The 20,134-nt window shown below is 38.5% G+C and overlaps 1 long non-coding RNA gene across 3 annotated transcripts in view; it reads right to left on the bottom strand.

Annotated features, from left to right (window-relative positions):
- Positions 1-1,448: 1,448 nt before the first annotated feature.
- Positions 1,449-20,134, bottom strand: part of LOC138986455 (uncharacterized) — a 52,682-nt gene continuing 33,996 nt past the window's right edge. For 2 of the 3 annotated variants that reach the window (XR_011463307.1, XR_011463305.1), the window contains exons 4-6: positions 14,701-14,790; positions 5,945-6,960; positions 1,449-5,180 (exon numbers count right to left, since the gene is read on the bottom strand). This is a non-coding gene — a long non-coding RNA (uncharacterized lncRNA). The remainder of the gene's footprint in view (positions 5,181-5,944; positions 6,961-14,700; positions 14,791-20,134) is intronic. The other variant, XR_011463306.1, reaches the window with a different exon arrangement.

The following is a 20,134-nucleotide window of genomic DNA, read 5'->3' as shown; positions in this document are numbered from 1 at the left end:
TGGGGAACTAAACAAATGTTATCACTGGACAACAGATGAACAGTGACAGATACAATTTACTATCTCCATACAAGTCAATGCACATTGGAAAAAATTAAACTGCTTGCAGACCCTGAAAGATTTTGAATTAGCATTGGGTTGACAAAGAAATTCATTTGAGGTTTCTCCATTACATCGTAACAGAAAACCTGAAAGAACTTTTTGGCCAACCCAATATATCCTGAGGTGGGGGAAAACTCTTAAATATCCAACACAGAAAATTCAGTGAGATTGTCTGCTCAGTGTTGACTGTTGTCAAATGCTAAGCAAAATATGAAAAGCATTTTGAAACAAGTGAAAAATTATTCGAAAGATACAATGACATACCACGTACATATTCCTAAGGCGTACGAGCACAACACACAAAAAATAATACATACACACGTATGATACTCATTTGGCCTTGTTTAGAGCAAACAAATGTCTTTCAACTTTATTTTGGTGTCATGAAACATAACTGAGGATACACTTAGCATTTCACTATCCCTCTGTGTCATAAAAAAAATGGGAAAAGAAAATACACAGAACCACAGATGTTTAGCATAAATAGGTCTGGAAGAGAGTATATAATCCTAGTAAAACGCAGTATGGGATAGTGGCTGTGAGCATAGGCTTTGAAATCAGACACACCAAAGTCCCAATCCCACCTTATCTATAAAAACGCTATCCTTAGCTCATGAGATTAACCCCTTGTGTAGTCTACTAATTCCCAATAAGTGCAGGTTGGAAAAAAATGTAGGCTTCCTATCATAGATAACCATATAGCTTTTCTAGATCTCAATAGGTCCAACTGAGGTTCTATATTCTTTAATAAATGTTTATACTGAAATATAACAATATGCATTCTAAAAAGTATACAAATCATAAGCATACAGCTCAATGAATTTTCACAGCATGAAGAGATCTGTGTAGGGGTTTCCTGGTGGCCTAGTGGTTAGGATTCTGGGCTTTCAACGCCACGGCCAGAGTTCAATCCCTGGTCGGGGAACTGAGATCCCATGAGCTGCATGATGTGACAGACAAACAACCCCTGCCCCCCCCCCCGAAAAATAAAAACCCCTGTGTAACCATTCCCCAAGTCAAACAGAACATTCCCCTTCCCATTCATTATCCTCCTCCTACTCAAAATTAATCACTATTTATTATCATAGATTAGGTTTGTGTTTTTGAACTTCATATAACTGTAATCAAAGAGTATGTAGTCTTTTGTGGCTGACAGTTTTCACTCAACATGGTGTTTGTGAGCTTCCTCCACATTGCTGCCTGTGGTAGTTGTTTGTTCGTTTTCATAGCTGTGAAGCATTGAACTAACAGAATATACTTTATGTATCCATCTTCCTGTTGATAAACATTAACTTACTGGTTCTCATATGATGCTGCTGTGAAATTTCTTGTGCATGCTACTGGTGAATAAGTTAAGCATATATTCAGCTTTAATCAAGATAGAGAAGCAGTTTCCCAAAGTGGCTGTACCAATTTACACTTCCATCAGCAGTATATAAGAATTCCTGCTGTTGCATTTCCTAGCCAACATGTTAGTTTTTTTAAATTTTAGTATAATTCTGGTAGGTGTCATCATTTGCTATTATAGCATGTTATTTAGTGCTAAGAAGAAATGAGCTATTAAGCCATGAAAAGACTGGAAGAATCACAAATATATAGTGCATGCATGCTTACTTGTGTCCAACTCTTTGCTACCCTATGGACTTTAGCCTGCCAGGCTTTCTTCTCCATGAAATTCTCCAGGCAAGAATCCTGGAGTGGGTTGCCACTTCCTTCTCCAGGGGATCTTCCTGACCCAGGGATCAAACCTGTGTCTCCTGCATTGCAGGTGGGTTCATTACCACTTAAGCTATCAGGGATATTACTGAGAAAAAGGAAACCAATCTAAAAAGAATACATACTGTTTGATTCCAACTCTGTGACACTCTAGAAAAGGCAAAACTATGTAGATGGTAAAAAGATCAGTGGTTGCCAGGTGTTAGGGTGGAGGGAGGGATGAATAGGCAGAGCAGAGAAGATGTTTAGGGCAGTGAAACTATTCTGCTTGAACTATAATGCTGGATCCATGTTATTATGCACTTGTCAAAACCCATAAAACGTACTTCCCTATTGTAGTTTCCCTGGTATAGCTTCCCTGGTGACTCAGATGGTAAAGAATCTGCCTGCAACGCACGAGACTCAAGTTTGATCCCTGAGTCAGGAAGATCCCCTGGAGAAGGGAATGGCCACCCACTCCAGTATTCTTGCCTGGAAAATCCCATGGACAGAGGAGCCTGGCGGGCTACAGTCCATGGGGTCACAAAGAGTTGGACACGATTGAGTGACTGACACTATGGGGTGTACGGCACCAAGAGTGAAGTTAACATAAATAATGGTCTTTGGGTGATCATGATGTGTTGATGTAGGTTCCTCATTTGTAATAAATATACCACCCTGGTGGAGGATGTTGATAGTAGGCAAGGCTATGCATGTGTGGGGTTAGTGTGTTTATGGGAACTCCCCATACTTTCTCCTCAATTTTGCTGTGAACCTAAAACTGCTCTAAAAAATAAAGTCTATTTTAAATAGATCTATTTAAATATATCCTCATTGGGGGATATACTAAGGAAGTGACCACTGTGGGCTTTATCATAAGAATATGGAAAGGCCAAGAACTGCAGAAATTTTTAGAAGCATGCAAGCTTTTACTCATTCCCATCAACTTTTCAATTAAAATTATGTTTTCATTGTCTTCATTATCTAGGAATAGGAGGAAAATTAGGACTGTATTGCAGGGCCTCTATTTCCTCCTGTGTCAGGTAGGGCTGGTCTTTATGTAAGTGTTAATAGTCACCTACCTGGTAGAATATGAGAGATGCTTAAAGGCTACATTTGACCTAAAATCTCACCTGCTATTCTGTCATGGAATCACCTTCTTCCTCTCCTGGATTGAAATGTATCCTGCCTGCTTCTCATTTTTAACACGTCTAGTATGTAGCCCATCACCAAATGACACATGGAAGGTATTCAATAAGTGCTTGTTGAATAAATTAGTTATTGATTCTGTTTTTTTTTAAATAGGATAAGCATCCCTATTACATCCCTAAACATCCCCAACCCCCCCTCCACCCCTGTTTTTACTTCTCGAACTTGTCAAAGTCAAATTCTTAAAGCCCAACTATCTCACAACTTTCTTTGAAACTGCTCTGTTTATCTTGCTTCTTACAAGGGCAAATAACATGACTTTGAAACAAATAGATTCTGTCAAAAGGAGTTGATAGTCCAGTTGATTCTGAATTCACTGACCTTGCAGTTAGGAATGCTCATTCTCAAATAGGCTGAGTTCCATATTTGGGGTACAAAACACATATAAAATACAAATTATTTATACATTTTATTTACTGCTTCTCCTGGTAGAAAGGTCAGATGGCACTCTAGAGCTTCTAGATATAATGAAAAGTAAATTAGAAGCTATTTCTATAAGTTCAGCTTTATTTCTTATTCTTTCCCTTTCTGTTATACTCCTCTTAAGGCATTATTGCTTCTTCCTGTACCTTCCTGCTTCCATGCAAAGTGACAGTGGTGCACATCTTCTGTCACTGCCTTACCACCGGGTCTGGCCCCAAATCACTATAATGCCATCACAGACGGATACCTATTTCATTCCTAGCTTTCTGATTGGTGAGCCTTTGATTTTGTACTGATACATAACTAACCCGCTTTGGAATCAAAATAGTTTAGGATTCTGCAAAGTACTCTAGGAAATGAAAGGTAGAAAGAGTAATTGAGGTAAATCACAAAAAGATCACACATTTGTATGAAAATCATCTGTGATGAGGCTGTGGCAGGGAAAAAGAAAAGTTTAAAGTGAAATGAGCCCTTGTCCTTCAAGGTATGAGATGAATGCAATGTGCGATCAGGAAAAAAAAAATCCCCTTGGATTGTTTTATTATCTAATCCCAGAGTGTGGGATTTATACTTCTCACTATTGAGCACTGTGTCAGAATGTTGTGAATTAAACAGGTAACTAAAAATATATTTGATGACTAAGTATCTAGGCATTGAAATGATACTTTAGCAAATACTATCTTAGTTTCTGACTTTACCCCAAGGATTTCTTTTCAAACTTACCTACCAACATGGTCTCCAAAAAAAATACATTTCATAAAGCAATCTTTTCTTCTTCAGTTTTTCCTTCGGTATGCCAATAAAGCTCATGTGACCACAGTCAACAACTTCCAGTCAATATTTTTAGCTCATAAGAACCTAGTTATTCCACAATATCTGTTTTTCTCCTTCCCACCAATACCCTCTCGTGTATTAGGAGCAGTCTTTCACTGTTTAAGAATAGCAGCAGAGGCAGTTCCCTGGTGGCCTATTGGTTAGGATTCTGGTCTTTCACTGTCATAGCCTGGATTCAATCCTTGATCCGGGAATCCAGGAACTGAGTACCTGTGAGCTGTGTGGTGTGATGCCCACCCTACCCCACCCCCGCCAAAGAGAGCAGAACATCTGTAGCAAGAGAAGCTTTTCTAAGTCTTTCAGTCTCTTTTAAATCCATTTAATTCAGAAGGCAGGAGCAATAAGCCAAATCCTACCAAGATGAAATGAATAATTACAATTTCCTCTCGTTACTTTGTCCAAATATAGGCTACTGGTTTATGCAATCAAGTACAGAAGTTCAGGCACAACCAGCCCTTTCCAGTCATGGTTACTAAACTTTGGACATCACTGTTTTCACTGTGATGTGGTTATATGGGCTGATAACAAGTGCCAACCTATTCTGCCCTTCATCTTGACTTGACCAAACCAAAGAGAGGACATCTAGATGGAAAAGAATGCAGAGAGTTTTGATTCCTTTTGCCACTGCTAGGGCTTTTTATGTGAGCACTCTTTACTCTGGATTGAAAGAGCACAGATACTGTGAAAAGACTTTACTGGAAGTATCAAGTAAAACTCAAAACTGTCTCATTACTTAGCGGTGCCTGGAACCTGTATCTTCCTGCCACCATTATAGCAATAAACTCATAAAGGTGTGAAACTATGCAAAACTATGTCAGAGACATTAAAATAATGTCTGCTAAATGTCTCTTATGGCTCATTTCTTTCCCTCTTATTCTTCTCCATTCATCATTTTCTCTTTACAGAGTTGAACTGGGCTGAAATAGGAAACAAAGAAAGAAACAGAAAACATTACTATGGTTACTGTAGTATAGCTGTTTTGGTGTTGTTATCTTTGTTTTTATCTTTTGTTTTTTTTTCTAACCACATTCTAAGAAATATTAAAGCACAGCATAAACATTGTATTGCATGAAAATAAAACACTATTATCTCTATCTCAATCTACTTAGGAATTTTCTGAAAATACTAAGTTTATATACATGTCATTTTTAACAGTTGAGGCTGTATTACCACTGTTCCTGAGAGGTACTTTTACAGTTGGCAAAATATACTTTAATTCTCTCTGGTTTTCAGAGATATCAGAGTTTGGATCATTACTTAACCATCATTTCCTCCTGTAGTACCAATCTTGGTGAATCGTCTGGTCACCCAAGACAGAAACCTGAGGATCATCCTTGAGATGTTCTTTGCTTCAAATTTACACATCCAATCTATGTTGATTCTACCTCCTTGATATATTTTGAATCTCTTCTAGAGACCTATAATTAGTAACTCCAATCTGGTCTATCAATTCCCATTTCTACTAACTTAGTTTTGGTTTTTAATCACCTGGACGATATAAATCTCCCATCTAATCTGCCTGCCATCAGTCTCTCCCAAATGTTTCTAAATATTCTAATAAAATGTTCTCTCTAAAATGCAAATATTAAGTCATGAAAAAATCCACAAGAGAATCTTTATTACTTTTACAAAAAAGCTCACACTCCTTAATATGGGTTACAAGGAACTGGCCTTTACTCACCTCTACAACTTCATCTCTGGTCTCCTTCTCTTCATAACTCCAATCAGTTGGTTTCCTTACAGTTTCTTCATATTGAGCTTCTCACTCCACATCTTTGTGAATCTCATTGTTTCCTATGCCTGGGAAGTTTCTCTTGAACTCTTTACCACCAAACTCCAGTACTCTTCTTATTACTTAGAATTGTATTTAACAGTACATCATAGAAAAGTGACTACAATGGCTTAAACAAAAATCCAAAGGAAATATAAGTTGTATGGTATCATCAGGGACCAAGACTCCTACTATCTTTTTATTTTACCACTACTGTAAGGAGGTTTTATGGCTGAGAGATGATGATTCCATCTCTAGGTTTCATATCTGCATTCCAAGCATGAATAAAAGGAAGAGGGAAGAACCTGTCAGCTAAGTTCATTTTCATTGGGGGAAAAATATTTTCAACAAAGCCCTGTTCAACAGGCTTTTTTTTTTTCACTTACATGGTCATTCAAACCTAGAATGGTATATGAATGGGTAGGCAGCTTTTACTACAATGCTGCCTCAAAAAATTCAGATTTCTATTTGTATGCAGGAAGGGGAGAATGAATAATGTTTGCCACATGCTTTTACCTGACTACCTCTTACAAAATTCAGATCAACTTTCACCTTCTCTTGGAAGTTTTCTATGACATTGAAAGTCTGGACTGGGGATTATCCTGTGTTTCCAGACCAATGCTATAAAATAGAAGACACTCCATGCATTTGGTTGATCGAATGACTTAATGGGGTTACCTCTATTCCTTGTGCTTTCAGCATGCTGTATTGTAATCATTGAGGAGGAAATTGCAACCCAATCTAGTATTCTTGCCTGAAAAATCCCTTGAGCAGAGGAGCCTGGCAGGTTACAGTCCATAGGGTCACAAAGAGTTGGACATGTCTGAGTGACTGAACAGATGTAATTAGATGCTTGCTTCTTCAAGAATCTGTAAGTTTTCTAAGGCCAATAGCTATGTTTTATTCACCTCAGTATTCCACAGTATCTGAAAGACAGCAATTGAATTAACTTTTTGGAATAAATACATACCAGAAGAGATTTTAAGATGAGATTTTATAAGCAAGTGCACTCTTCAGAAGGATATAAAAATTTAATTTTCCTTTGTGTTGGGAAATGGCAGCAGGGATCTATCTAAGTAAAATTATCATAGAAATATACTTATCTTCATATTTAGCTTAGAACCCAGCAGCTAACTAAGCCCAATAGCTGAAGCCATTCTCTTTCTGCCCATGGGTTCAACTTCATCTCTAATTCTGGAACCATAATCTCAATGACCAGTACTGCCATCTTCATTTTAGACCTCATTCTGACCTCCTGCCTTATTATAACCAATCTTAGCTTCATACCTAACCTAGAATTCCTGTCTTGAATGTGTCTTTGTGGTTAGATTCTGTGCTCATTAAAACTTATCTTCATGACTTGTTCCTTGCCATCTGTTATAAGAACTCTCATATCAATTATTGGCCTGTCTGGATCTCAGTGTATCACCTGGGCTTTGTTTAGCTGTCTGGACCTTTTCCTAATGCCTGCAGCTTGGAACTTTCCAGATTGGCTGCCTCCCTGCCTGCTTGACATATGTAAGTAGATCTAGGTTCTCAGCACCATCCTTCCCGTCTCTGGCCCATTCTGTTAGTTCAACCAAAGTCTGGTTCTGATTTTTGTAGTGGGGCAAGGTTTACCTAAAAAGCACTTTATCAGAGAAGACCTGGAATCAAAAAGGGAAGCAGATATTTGATAAGAATTCTGAGAACTATTCAGATAGTTGAATGAAACCAAACCCTTTGTTAAATACCTAATTATCTCAACTAATTTGCATAATATTTTCTATTTCTAAACTGTCTTAGGAATATCACTTATATGTGGCATCTAGAAAAAATGGTACAAATAAACCTATTTGCAAAGCAGAAATAGAATCACAGATGCAGAAAACAAATATATGGTTACCAAGGGGATAAGCAGGGATGGGATAAATTGGGAGACTGGGATTGACATATATATATACACTACTATGTATAAAATAGATAACTAATGAAAACCTACTCTATTGTCCAGGGAACTCTACTCTGTGGTGACCTAGATAGGAAGGGAATTCATAAAAAGGAGGGGATACATGTACATGTTTAACCAATTCACTTTGCTATACAGCAGAAACTAATACACCATTGTAAAGCAACTATACAGCAATAAAAATTTGTTTTTAAAGTCTTAGGAAGTCAACTACATTTTTCTTTTTCACATAAGTGGTATTACCATCAACACTTCTTTTACAGATTTATGACTGTACCTGCAGGACAGTAAAACTTTAGTGTTTTACACAACAGTTATCTTGTTTGCTCTTATGGCAGTTAGTAGTTAAGTAGAAGTGTTAGTGACTTCCCTGGTGGCTCAGAGGGTAAGGCATCTGCCTACAATGCAGGAGACCTGGGTTCAGTCTCTGGGTTGGGAAGATCTCCTGGAGAAGGAAATGGCAACCCACTCCAGTATTCTTGCCTGGAAAATCCCATAGGTGGGGGAGCCTAGTAGGCTACAGTCCATGGGGTCGCAAAGAGTCAGACACGACTTCACTTTCACTTTTTCAGAAGTGTCAGTAAGAAGGCAAAAAAGACTCTAACATATCTGCTTTTTATGAAATATCACTATATGTAAAATCAAATCTTCTCCTTTTCAAAGAATGGCTCTACCTCTATGCCCAATTGTCTTCACAGGGGACAATTCCTGCTCACTCCTAGTATACTCATACACAGTTCACCTGAAATAATATGTATAGAGATGGGAAGCAGATAATTCATGTCTATACAAATATTATGAAAGTGGGCAGATTCATTCAAGTTTCTATGACTCATATCTTAGGGCCTAGAGTCACTAGTTTTATCACTACAAAGCAGAAGGATGACTCCTTCTCTTCAACTCTTGTGAATGAAACTTACTAATTTTCTTAGTCTTGTACCCATTTTGCTAAGAATGGTTCAGCTATCATCAACTGTAAATATCACAGTTTAAGGGTGCATAGTATACATAGCAAATGCTGGGGTAGATTGCCAAAATTGCAACATCCCTCATCTCATGCTGCTCTGTGTCTTAGAACTACAACTAAACACAAGTAGAGTGGATGTTTACACTCCTGTCATTCCCATATCATTACTCTCATATAAGCTCAATCTTTTGTAATTGAAGTATAGTTGATGGACAATATTATATAACGGATTCATGTTGATATATGGCAAAACCAATACAATATTGTAAAGTTAAAAAATAAAATAAAAAATAAATTAATTAAAAAAAGACAAAAAATATTATATAAGTTACAGATGTACAATTATGTGATTCACAATTTTTAAAAGTTATACTCCATGTATAATTATTGTAAAATATAAGGATATATTATACAGTATATCCTTATAGCTTATTTTATGCCTAATTTATAATCTTCTTAATCTTCTTTTTTTTTAAATTTTATTTTATTTTTAAACTTTACATAATTTGTATTAGTTTTGCCAAATATCAAAATGAATCCGTCACAGGTATACATGTGCTCCCCATCCTGAACCCTCTTCCCTCCTCCCTCCCCATACCATCCCTCTGGGTCGTCCCAGTGCACTAGCCCCAAGCATCCAGTATCGTGCATTGAACCTGGATTGGCATCTCGTTTCATACATGATATTTTACACGTTTCAATGCCATTCTCCCAAATCTTCCCACCCTCTCCCTCTCCCACAGAGTCCATAAGACTGTTCCATACATCAGCGTCACTTTTGCTGTCTCGTACACAGGGTTATTGTTATCATCTTTCTAAATTCCATATATATGCGTTAGTATACTGTATTGGTGTTTTTCCTTCTGGCTTTAATCTTCTTAATCTTCTATACCTCCCCTCCACCCACCCATCCCCACTGGTAACAACTAGTTTATTCCCTATATCTGTGAATCTGATTCTTTTTTTCTGTTATATTCACTAGTTTGTTGCATTTTTTAGATTCCACATATAAGTGATATCATACAGTATTTGTCTTTTTCTAATTTCACTTAGCATAATGCCCTCCAAGTTCATCCATGTTGTTGCAAATGTCAACAACAACCTAAATATCCATCAACAGATAAATGGATAAAGAAAATGTGATACACACAGACACAGACACAGACACACACACACACACACACACACACACACACACACACTGGAATACTACTCAGCCATATATGAGCATGGTCCTAGGCTGGATAGAGGATTATAAAGAAGTCTGAGACAAGATGCCTACCCTCAGGAAGCTTAACATCTAGTTGGCTGGAAGAGGAGACAATACTCTGAGTAATATGTAGCAGTAGAAGGCTTAAATCACAGCAGAAAGTCATAGTATATGTGAAATCTCAAACTCAGTTTAACCACCAGTAGTAAGAGTTATACCCTCTGCACCCTTTCATTAACAGAAAAGCAACCAGTCTTACCTTACATGGCCTTTCACAGAAGGACACTCAACAGGAAATCAGGAGATGGTTTTATAGAATATACCATACAACAAATGCAAACACTTCTTTCACTTTTCAAATATCACAGAAAAAATATTCCTCCCTCACTTAAAGAAAAAATATCTAAGTGCCTTTTCAAGTAGTGTCTACACTGTACACCCTGTTCTTGCATTTTGAACACATTCCTAACATAATTTAACAATGAATAATAATTTGTGAGTCAATCCTGATACTGTTACAGAGGAAACTACTTAAGCTCTGAGAGAAATAAGAAAAGGGGTTTGAGAAGTCAGAGGAAAAGTTCTCATATTTCAGATCTCTCTTATCCTTCTCATCCAACTTAAAATTCTCCTACTTAAAAAAGAACTTGCGTCTGCCAGTTGGTGGCCTGACCTTAGGCCAAGCTTAATTAATTAGCAGTCTTCTCTAGCTATCATCTGGCCTCATTTGCCTAGGCTGTAACCACAGCTCAGTACATTACTGAAGTGGAGACTCCAACCAAGACCGTTTTGGTCCACTGAGCTGCAGTGACTCAACAGCTGATGCGATCTACCTCTTCTTTCCACTGTGCCCCAAACCACATTGCTCCTGCCAACTTTAACTTCCCAGGCTCAGATCAGTAGTTCTCAAAGTGTGATTTGCAGACTAGTGCACTAGATTTGCAGACTAGTGCACTATATGTAACTGTGGTGTTTGTAAAACTGCCAATTCTAGCATCCTGTTCTCAGAGATTCTGATTAAGTAGTTACAGGATGGGGGTTGAGAATACACATTTTAATATCTTTCCCTTTGTGAAACTTGTGCTCACTAAATTGATGATGCTAATACAACTAGGGAATGGGACATGAGGCCAGTAGGCCCCAGCTAGTGTTGTCAAAGGGCAAGATGGAAATAATTTAATTTTCTGATAACACATTTCATGTAAATGAGGATCACTCAGGAAGCTTGTAAAGCATACATAGCTCTGGGTCCTACCTCCCAAACCAAAGGAATTATAACCACAAGATGGGCCTGGGCATCTGTATGTTTAAAGGGCTCCCCTAGGTTATTCCCTGGTTCCAAATAGGGAAAGGAGTATGTCAAGGCTGTTTATTGTCACCCTGCTTATTTAACTTCCATGCAGAGTACATCATGAGAAATGCTGGGCTGGATGAAGCATAAGCTGGAATCAAGATTGCCGGAAGAAATATCCTCAGATATGCAGATGACACCACCCTTAACGGCAGAAAGTGAAGAACTAAAGAGTCTCTTGATGAAAGTGAAAGAGGAGAGTGAAAAAGTTGGCTTAAAGCTCAACATTCAGAAAACTAAGATCATGGCATCAGGTCCCATCACTTGATGGCAAATAGATGGGGAAAGAGTGGTTGACTTTATTTTCTTTTGGCTCCAAAATCACTGCAGATGCTGACTGCAGCCATGAAATTAAAAGACTGTTACTCCTTGGAAGAAAAGTTAATGACCAACCTAGACAGCATATTAAAAAGCAGAGACATTATTTTGCCAACAAATGCCCATCTAGTCAAAGCTATGGTTTTTCCAGTAGTCCTGTATGGATGTGAGAGTTGGACTATAAAGAAAGCTGAGTGCCAAAGAATTGATGCTATTGAACTGTGGTGTTGGAGAAGACTCTTGAGAGTCCCTTGGACTGCAAGGAGATCCAACCAGTCCATCCTAAAGGAGATCAGTCCTGAGAGTTCATTGGAGGGACTGATGTTGAAGCTGAAACTCCAATACTTTGGCCACCTGATGCAAAGAACTGACTCCTTAGAAAAGACCCTGAGGCTGGGAAAGATTGAAGGTGGGAGGAGAAGGGGATGACAGAGGATGAGATGGTTGGATGGCATCACTGACTCAATGGACATGAGTTTGAGTAAACTCCAGGAGTTCATGATGGAAAAGGAGGCCTGGTGTGCTGCAGTCCATGGGGTTGCAAACAGTCAGACACAACTGAGCGGCTGAACTGAACTGAACTAGGTTATTCAGATGTATTTTGTCAGTGAGATTCACTGCACTAGATCAATTGCTTCAAGGTATGCAGCAGCTAGCAGAGTGAAAGAGGTTACTTACAGAAGACCAAGGGGATCTTCCAGGTGGCACTAGTGGTAAACAACATGCCTGCCAGTGCAAGAGATATGGGTTTGATCCCTGGGTAAGGAAGATCCCCTGGAGGAGGGCATAACAACTCACTCCAGTATTCTTGTCTGGGAAATCCCATGGATAGAGGAGCCTGGCAGGCTACAGTCCATGGGGCTGTCAAGTCAGACACGACTGAAGCGATTTAGCATACACGCATATACAGAAAACCCAGGCACCCATTCCTCATTATTGAAATCTACATGTTTTAAGGACAAAGCTACACATTTTTTTAAGTGCTTAAGGGATATTTTACTCTGGATGTGGTTGCAGCACTGTGGGCTTTGGGGATGGAGGGAGGCAAACTTTTGTAATACCATGAAAGAAAGGAGGGACCTAAGAGATATCACAATGAGAGGCACATGATGACAGGTCCTGAGATAGCGATGTGTTTCTGCATCTGACCTCACCCCCTTTCTATTCACAGCAAATCACCCTCCCGCCCCACATCATTGAGGGCTGAGGTCTAAGGCATTCTTAAGGAAGAAGCAAGTACCCACATAGAGACAGTAGGGTTCTGTCCTCAGCTATTTGAGCTAGTCCTATCAGTTCTGTAAAAATCAGCAGAATATCTTCTCCCTAGTTGGAGGAGCAAAATAGGACACCATGAATCAACACAAAGCCAGCTCATTTTGTCACCTGTATTTTCATACCATCTGCTGTTACTCTGTGCTTATCAGCTGGAGTAACCCACCTAGGCAGGCAGGTGCCATGCTCATCTGGAAAAAGAGAACACTTCATTCCATCCTACTTCCTATAGCATATAACTGTTTATTAATTCCCTCTCTCTTTTTCCTCTGGGTCTGGAAGGGTGTCTTAGGGGTAGAAGACAATCATATAGAAGAGTGAAACTAATTTCAATCTACTACTGAGAGTCACGAACCCTTAACACAGGGTCCTAGAGTCTAACTGAAAAGAATCTCAGGGCTAAAAAGAAACATATAAGAACTCTTCCCACAGAGACTATTTCATTCCACCTCCTGGAATACATCATATTCTATTTCCAGGATTCAGAGCAGCAAACTCTTTTCAAATGTCCACATCACCTCCTAGACATCTTATAAAAAATCACACTAGCATCTCTAATGTCAAATGAAAAAAATGCACAACATAAAAGTTGAGAATTATGTGTTATTGGGCAGATTTTCTGAGAACTTAGGCCCAGAAGATAGACTCTCAGATAGCTCTGAGGCCCTGCTCCAACAAGGTAAGGGAGGAGTCAGGACATACAGGAGTTTGGCAAGAAAATCCAGGTAGTCAGGACATCAAAATATTACTGTGAATTAAAGAAAACCAGACATCTTGTTAATGAATTTAGCAGGTTTCTAGGTATGGGAAGATGCAAGAGTCTGGGCTCATTGAAATCATTCCTTTCATATGCACCTTAACTATCAAGGGCCAGTATCCCGCTTTTCTCTAGCCTGAATCCCCTCTGGGTGCACAGTCAGGGTTGCTGCAGTGACTATTGTCTTGATGATGGCAACACCCTTTGTTTACTGATCTGGCAGGTGACATTTTTCATCTACGTTAACACTACATACCAAAAACGAAACCTATCTCCTCCAAACCAATTTCTGGTAATGTTGCAGAGAAGAACCAATTCTGACTCCCTGATGGAAATGTTTCTTTGACTTGGTTTTTGTTACTATTCTTACTATAATCATACATAATGGCCTGCCTCAAAGGACCCTGCTCCTCTGCCTGTTAAAGTGCCTTTGTTCAGCTCACAGAGAGATAATATGACCCTGCCCACCTGTGAATGGCTACAAAAAAGAAGAGATTAACACACTCCTTCCAAACACTGGCCCTTCCTAGAGATGTTTTGCAAGACTGAAGACCCTTTTCATTTTACTTCCTCACTGCCTCTCTCTCTATTCTGCCTTTTGACTTTAGTTTCTCTTTGCTTCTTTCTCTCTGGCTCTATAAAATAACCTGGCATTCAGACCCCAACAAGATGGTTTCTTTAAGACATTAGTCTGCCACCTTCTCAGTTAGCTGGCTTTCTGAATCAAGTTGTATTCCTTGCCTCAACATTTCATCTCTCAGATTCACTGGCCTGTCATGTGGTGAGCAGAGTGAGCTTGGACTTAGTAACAGTAATAACATTATCATTCTATTAGAAACTTACAGGTTGTCTTCAGTTTCTCCCTTGACTTTATTTTCTTCCTTCAGTCAAGACTTTGGACCATTACTGATCCAAGCAGTAATAACTAGGACACTGTAAAAGAGAGGAAGGGATGTTCAGGAGATAGCTGATAGGACTTATGCCTTGGAACGCACAATAGCAACAGTATCCTTCCTATCTTCACTACCTGGCTTCCAGTTCCTGTTCTTCTAATGCTTCCCACTCACAAACTTGTTACTCCCCTGTCCCAGAAACCCTCAGTTGCTCCTCAATCTTATCTTCAACCCCTCTTCCTGCAATAAAAAATGCTTTTTTAGTTTTCTCCCAGTACTCCTTTACTTGTAACTTGAATTATAGCCAAATCATACCATTCCTTTTTTTCTGAACACATCTCTTCCTTACCTTGCTCAAAGTTTTTACCAATGCCCTTCTTATTGTTTGAAAATTTATTTCCCCTCCACCTGTTAAACCCTTATTCAGACATCAGGGTCCAGCTTCAAGGCTTCCTCCTCCAGCCCCTAATTGAAACCATTCTTTCCTTCTCTGAACTAAGAAACATTTATTTCTTAATGTTGCTTATCACCTTCTGTTAGGGGAAGCACACTGATTGAAACTGCCCACCCTGGCCAGGCACCATAGTAACCATTTGCATGAGTTGTTTTATGACAGGAGATCCTGATAAGGAATATGGAACTAATAAGCCACCACCAACCGAAAGAGTTTGGGAAAGGGCTAAAGGAGACATCGCATGTCCGTCCACTTCCCAGAATCCCTCTTGCTAGTATCCATCCTGGCTGAGCGATGCCTGCGCCACCAGGAAAGACTCTGAATTAGAATGATTGGCCAAAGACCACCCAGAAACTAATCCCATCACCATAAAACCCGAGACTGCGAGCCATGCTGTAGAGCAGTTCTCCTGGGTTACCTTACCCTACTGCTCTCCACCCGGGTGCCCTTCCCCAATAAAGTCTCTTGCTTTGTCAGCACATGTGTCTCCTTGGACAATTCATTTCCGAGTGTTAGACAAGAGCTCAGTTTCGGGCCCTGGAAGGGGTCCGCCTTCCTGCAACACTTCTGTGGTACACACCCTTCTCCAACCCAGTAACTGAAAAGCTTGTATATCCACCACAATTTCCAAGTAGTGCCTTTCCCATAGTAATTACTTTAAAATTGTGTTAAATGGATTTTTCCTTTTTCAACTTCTAGGGAAATTTCCATAGAAAGCTACTTTTATTAATAATAGAGCTTTCCTCCCAGACCATGTCTTGATCTCTTTCTCTCCGTGCTTGTCTGTCTCTGTCCCCACCTCTAGCTCTGTCTATGCTGCTTTCTCAATCTTTGTTTCTCTCTGGGTCTCCTCACCCTTCCCCTTCCTCTATCTGGCACTGTCAGCCTGTCTCTTTCTGTCTCTTTTTTCATGGTCTTGCCCTTTTTACTGTTGATATGTGTTTAACGTTTTCCCTGCATTGTCTTCCTCTGTCTTTTCATTTCTGTTTCTCTGACACTCTGCTCCTTCTAAACTGGAAGTCAATGTCTGAGGAGCTTTCAAAGCCTTGCTTAAACTGTAACTCAAAGTCGAGTGTTACTGGGTTTTTTCAAGTTGGAACTCAGAGAGAAGGCTAAAGTCTGAAAACCTTGTAACTCTGAGGCAAATCAACTTGCCAGGGACAGGTGACATCAGTGTCTATGGAAAAGGGTTTGAATAGAAATTCTGACATTCTGAATGCCTAATTTACATGATAAGGCATAAAGATATAAAAGGTGACCCAGAACAGCTGATCACAATAACAATGCTAATTTCTCCAACTCTGGCTTCAAAGATAAGGACATGTTAGAAAGCAAACAAAAAGTTCTAGAAAATCATTGACCACTTTGGTACTTTGCCCAGGAGACTCTAAGGGCTCATATATAAGAATAAGTGAACTGAAATGAAAGACACTTGAAAATAAAAATGCCAATTATTTTTTTCAGTGTCTACTGTGAGATAAATGTCTTGTACACATTAATTTATTTAATTAATTTATTTAATCCCCAAACATTTTATGGAGATGGAAACTAAGGTTGAAGGTGGTTAACTAACTTCATGATAATTCATCCTTAAGGACAGGAGCTAGGATTTGAGTCCAAGTGTTCTGATTTCAAAACCTGGCCTCCTAAGCTCTCCAGCTTTTCTCAAACTTTTCAGGTCTTAAGAATCCCCTGAGTGTTCATTAACCCTTCAGATTCCTTAACCCCACCCTATATTTACCACATTCCAGGGCAAGGGCCTGTGAGTCCCTTTGTCTAACAAATGAGCCAGGTGATTCTTATCTTGGGAAAAAATGCACTCCACTAAATAGTTTCCCTAACCATAATGTTCTGGAGAGTTTCATTTCTCTAGTAGTTCCTAACACCTCTTGCCCCAATTTCCTCCTGAATTCAGTGCCTGTCCTTGTCTCTCCCCAGGAAATCAAAACCCGTAGATTCTTCATTTAATCATTCCTTTTGTGGATATCTGTTTTTGTTTTGTTTTTTAATTTTTTAAATTTCACCTGTCTTCAATCTATGGTTTGAATGTACATCCTGGTGACATCTGAATTTTCATCACAGTCAATAAGGAAATGGAGCTTTCTTGATAGAGTATGCTGTATTTATGTGCAGGGAGGGGAAATGAAGAGGTTGGAATCTTCCTGATACTCTTAAAATCAAACCATGTAGATGACTGGCTATTTCACCTTTTCAAAGCCCAGCCTTTATTGTAAAAATGAATTTCTCTCTCTTTTTTTAATCTTTTGGTTGCACCACACAGCATGTGGGATCTTAGTTCCCTGATCAGGTATCAAACCTGCACCCCCCCTGCATTCGCAGCACAAAGTCTTAACCACTGGACCACCAGGGAAGTCTTGATTTCTCTTTTAATAAATAGAATGAACCTGATTACTAACACCAAGAAAATGTGTAGGCTGAAAATACAAAGTAACAGGACTTAATATGTATTGATAGTCAGGCCTTAAGCTCAATGATTTACATGAATTTTCTCATTGCATACTCACAATAAACTTGTGAAGTAGGTGCTTCAGTTACCCCCATTTTACAGAAGATGAGAATGAGGCTCAGAGAAAATTACTTGTTCAAGATCTAAGATTCCAACCTAGGTTTGTTTGACTGCAGTTTGTACCCTTAACTCTGCTGCACAGACTCTAGTATAAATAGGTGAAAGGAAAATTTAGGAAGTTCACTGATTGTAGATCCCTAATAATATATGAAAGGACATTTTAGGATATTCAGGGTGTTTTAAAAAATATTTTGAGGTTATTGCTTTGTAATGAAGTGCAAGGTAATTCCACCAAAATATCCTTTGATATCTTGGAGAGTCACTGATTTGACCCAATAAGGCATTTCCTGTGTTCTTAATTTCTTAGCTTTATCAATAGCTAATTCCTTTAGTCAACTAGGGTACCATTAGGAGCAATTGTTTTAAATTCACTATGAATTCAGAACCCTTTTTCTGAATTCTCATAACCCCAAATTTCTCAAATGTATAGATTTTTAAAACATATTATAAAATATGTAAAAAATATATATCTTTCAAAATTCTCCTTTATGGTGGTCAAAGATTCCCCCAAAGTCAAGTGATGAGAGGAGGAAACATGAAGTTCCTGAAATTTTCTTCCCATCATGCAAAGAAGGATAATAGTGATATAGAATATAATTAAAATACCTCTCAACTGGAAGTACAAGAATTACATATATATATATAAACGCAGCATGTCAATAATCCTTCTCATCTCATAAAGCCTTGCCAAAATTATATATTCTTAAATAAAACCTAACAGCATTCAAATATCTGAGTATTTATAACCTCCAAATTTAGAATCCTTTTCTTCTACCAAAACTGTACAAATAAGAATAAATCAGAACTTTAAAAAAAATTTCAGCTTTCAAAAATCAAGTAATCATCAAAATGGCTAAATTTACTGCATGAATCATTAACTGAGTTAAACAACTTAGTGACTTCACATAAGGGAAGAAGAAAACTTTTTTTACACAGGTCTGATGTTGAGTTTTTGCAAAATTGTTTTTATTTTTAACAAAGCAATATACAAACTACGTACAAATTTAATCAGTAAAAAATGACTACCCCTTTCCCCACGGTTCCATTACCAATAGGCAACCAATTCTGAATGTTTTGGGCTTTAGTTCTATTAACTCATAACAGTTCTTCTGTTAACTCAAAATTAATGACACATTTTGTTTTAAAAAGTCCCATATACCCATTATTCAGCTACACAAATTATGAACATTTTGCCAAAGTTGCTTCATCCAGGACTTTTCTTTCTGCTTGTTCCCTAGAATTTCTTATAATTTCAGGTTTTATCTCCTTAGCTAACCAGTCGGTGGGGCAGGGGTCAAGTGTAACTTTCAGCTCCAATATACAGCTTCTCTGTTCCTTGGTCAGTGCCTGGAAACTGTGCCTTTGCTTTGTTGTTTGCAAAGGAAACAATTTAGATTGCTGGGAACACAAGACAACAAGGTAAAATTTGTAGTGCTGGGCCACCATTTTCCTAAATGGCATTTATTAGTTTTATATTTTTACATAATTGGCATACAATGAATTGCACATATTTCAAAGTGTACAATTTGCCAAGTTTCAAAATATGCATACACCTATGAAATCATCCCACAGTCAATGTAATGAACACATCCCTTACCCCAAAAGGTTTTCTCATATCCTCTGCGTCTCAGTTGCGTCAAACTCTTTGCAACCCCATGGACTATAGCCTGCCAGGCCTCTCTGTCCATGGGATAGTCCAGGCAAGAATTGTGGAGTAGGTTATCATTTCTCCCTCCAGGGGATCTTCCCGACCCAGGGAAGAACCCCTGTCTCCAGTATCTCTTGTATTGGCAACAGATTCTTTACCGCTGAGCCACCTGGGAAACATGCCTCTTCCCATACCCCTTCCCCAAACTGGAAACCAGTATCAGTTTTTGACACTATAGTGACAACCAGTATCAGTTTTTGACACTATAGTTGACATTTTCTAGAGTTCTAAATAAATGGAATCATATGGTATATACTCTTTTTATCTGACTTCTTCCATGAAGTATAATTATTTTGAGATTTATCCATATTGTGTGGATCCATAGTTCTTTTATTTTGGTTGCTTTGAATAGCTATCTATTGAACAGATTAATATACAACTATTAGTTCATCCATTCACTTCTTGAAGGACATTTGGATTGTTTCCAGTTTTGACATATTACAAATAAAGCTGTAATGAACATTCATGTATAAGTCTTTGTATGAACACATGCTTTCTTTTTTCCTTGGGTAAATATATATATATATATATATATATATATATATATATATATATATATATATATGAGTGGGATGGTTGAATTGTGTGGTAGGCATGTGTAGAACTTCAAGAAACTGCCCAACTGTTTTCCCAAA

This window comes from Bos mutus, chromosome X (assembly GCF_027580195.1).
Source record: "Bos mutus isolate GX-2022 chromosome X, NWIPB_WYAK_1.1, whole genome shotgun sequence".
NCBI classification, from domain to species: domain Eukaryota; kingdom Metazoa; phylum Chordata; class Mammalia; order Artiodactyla; family Bovidae; genus Bos; species Bos mutus.
This window is presented reverse-complemented; position numbering and strand designations above follow the sequence as displayed.